The sequence below is a fragment of the Nansenia antarctica genome (assembly GCF_963989245.1).
Source record: "Nansenia antarctica genome assembly, chromosome: 14".
Classification (NCBI taxonomy): domain Eukaryota; kingdom Metazoa; phylum Chordata; class Actinopteri; order Argentiniformes; family Microstomatidae; genus Nansenia; species Nansenia antarctica.
Genome location: NC_137684.1, coordinates 5,163,805 through 5,166,304, shown reverse-complemented (window position 1 = coordinate 5,166,304; position 2,500 = coordinate 5,163,805). Strand labels below are relative to the sequence as shown.

Genomic DNA, 2,500 nt, shown 5'->3' with positions numbered 1-2,500 from the left:
CCTTTTTCCCAAGTGCTGCCCCTAGTGGTTACAAATAGAATAAACAAATACAAAAATAACAGATAATAATAACAAAATAATCAAACTAATGAAATAGCTCCTACAAGCAAGAACATACAGTAGGTTTCACAGGGCTATAATCAAAAGACCAACAACAGAAACACCTCCCTAACAAGACCAGCTCTCTCTTGAAAAAGAGATGATATCACAATGAGACTAACCAGGATGAATAATAATAAAGGTGAAATAAATTCAATAAACCTTAGTGAATGAGCCTGTGTGATGCACAAGTATCTGACAGGAAGCTCCACACCTCCACTCCTCTCATCCCCCCTGCTGTTAACCAGCTCAGGGCACAGGTGTTAACGAGGCTGGACACACAGGTGTTAATGAGTGTTGGACACTAACGAGTAGGAGGAGGGGGGGGGGGGGGGGGGGGGCATAGGTGAGAACCAGCCCCCTAAGGCAGGAGTAGAGAGTGGAAGCGGGCACATAGTATGTAGACAGGAGCTGGGCAGGTCCAGGGGTGGGGGTGGTGGTGGTTGTGGTGGTGGTGGGTGGGTGGAGGTGTTGGTGGTGGTGGTGGAGGTGTTGTTGTTGGTGGTGGTGGTGGAGGTGGTGGTGGTGGTGGTGGTGGTGGTGGAGGTGGTGGTGTTGGTGGTGGTGGTGGTGGTGGTGTTGTTGGTGGTGGTGGTGGTGGTGGAGGTGGTGGTGGTGGTGGTGGAGGTGGTGGTGGTGTTGGTGGTGGTGGTGGTGGTGGTGGAGGTGGTGGTGGTGTTGGTGTTGGTGGTGGAGGTGGTGGTGGTGGAGGTGGTGTTGGTGGAGGTGGTGGTGGTGGTGGTGGTGGTGGTGGTGGTGGTGGTGGTGGTGGTGGTGGTGTTGGTGGTGGGGGTGGTGGTGGTGTTGGTGGTGGAGGTGGTGGTGGTGGTGGTGGAGGTGGTGGTGGTGTTGGTGGAGGTGGTGGTGGTGGTGGTGGTGGTGGTGGTGGTGGAGGTGGTGGTGGTGGTGGTGGTGGTGGTGGTGGTGGAGGTGGTGGTGGTGGTGGTGGAGGTGGTGGTGGTGGAGGTGGTGGTGGTGGTGGTGGTGGTGGTGTTGGTGGTGGAGGTGGTGGTGGTGGAGGTGGTGGGGGTGGTGGTGGTGGGGGTGGGGGTGGTGGTGGTGTTGGTGGAGGTGGTGGTGGTGTTGGTGGTGGTGGTGGTGGTGGTGGAGGTGGTGTTGGTGGAGGTGGTGGTGGTGGTGTTGGTGGTGGAGGTGGTGGTGGTGGTGGTGGTGTTGGTGGTGGAGGTGGTGGTGGTGGTGGTGGTGGTGGAGGTGGTGGTGGTGGTGGAGGTGGTGGTGTTGGTGGTGGAGGTGGTGGTGGTGGGGGTGGTGGTGGTGTTGGTGGTGGTGGTGGGGGTGGTGGTGGTGGTGGAGGTGGTGGTGGTGGTGGTGGTGGTGGTGGTGGTGGTGGGGGTGGTGGTGGTGTTGGTGGTGGAGGTGGTGGTGGTGGGGGTGGTGGTGGTGTTGGTGGTGGTGGTGGTGTTGGTGGTGGTGGTGTTGGTGGAGGTGGTGGTGGTGGTGGAGGTGGAGGTGGTGGTGTTGGTGGAGGTGGAGGTGGTGGTGTTGGTGTCTACAGCCCTGTCCCAGACGCTTCCTATGACAGAGAGGTGTCCCTCCCACCCCTCAGAAGCACCATAGAGACACAGCTTGTTGACGCGAAGGTCTGAGTCACGCACTGAGCTCATCAACCACCAGCCATGTGTTAGCGGATGCAGAGAAAGCCTTATCCTGGACTACGTAAATCACACTTTCTACAGAGATCCAGGAAGCTGGGGAGACTATGATCCATGCTCCGCAACTGTTCCACTGTCTGACCTAGTGCAGACGGGCAGGGAGGGAAATTGCATCAGTTGTGTTATTGATGACCCAATGAAAAGGACATTGGTGAGATAATTGGCTTTTGTCCCTGTCTGACAGCCAAAGTGTCGGGTCCATTGATCTCTGGGTTAACCACAGGAAGATCTGTGAGTAGCAGCCCAGGCTGGGGGCTGGAGGAGGAGGTCGAAATCGGAGGTAGACGGGGACTAATCGTAATGCCTGGAACAGGATGAGGAACGGGTATCAAACAACACGTGTGTGATACCATTCCCTCATTCCGTTCCAGGGCATTACAACGAGCCCACCCCCCGTCCTCCCCCCCCGATGTCTACCTCCTCCACCAGCCTCCCCTGCCCTCCGCAGTCACGGATGTCCAGCAGGTTGTCGTCTATCGATTCCCCCCAGTAAACAAAGGGCCAGAGTGACAGGACCACAGGGCTACCAGGATTACATCACTGGGGTAAAACCAGCTCATGGAACTGGACCGGCTCCAGGCAGACAGATCGTCTGAAACGTCGCGAAAAGGGCAGGAGCGAGAAGCCTCCCCCTCAGCTCTGAGGAGAACAGGATTAAACCCCTCCAACCTGAAACCAGCAGCTACAGTAAAGCACATGAGAAGAATAAAGGCCTTCATATGATCGTG

At 56.8% G+C, this 2,500-nt stretch overlaps 1 protein-coding gene across 1 annotated transcript in view; it reads right to left on the bottom strand.

The window, feature by feature from the left end:
- reln (reelin) overlaps positions 1 to 2,500 on the bottom strand; it is a gene marked incomplete at its 5' end in the record, with an annotated part of 131,321 nt that overhangs the window by 83,667 nt on the left and 45,154 nt on the right.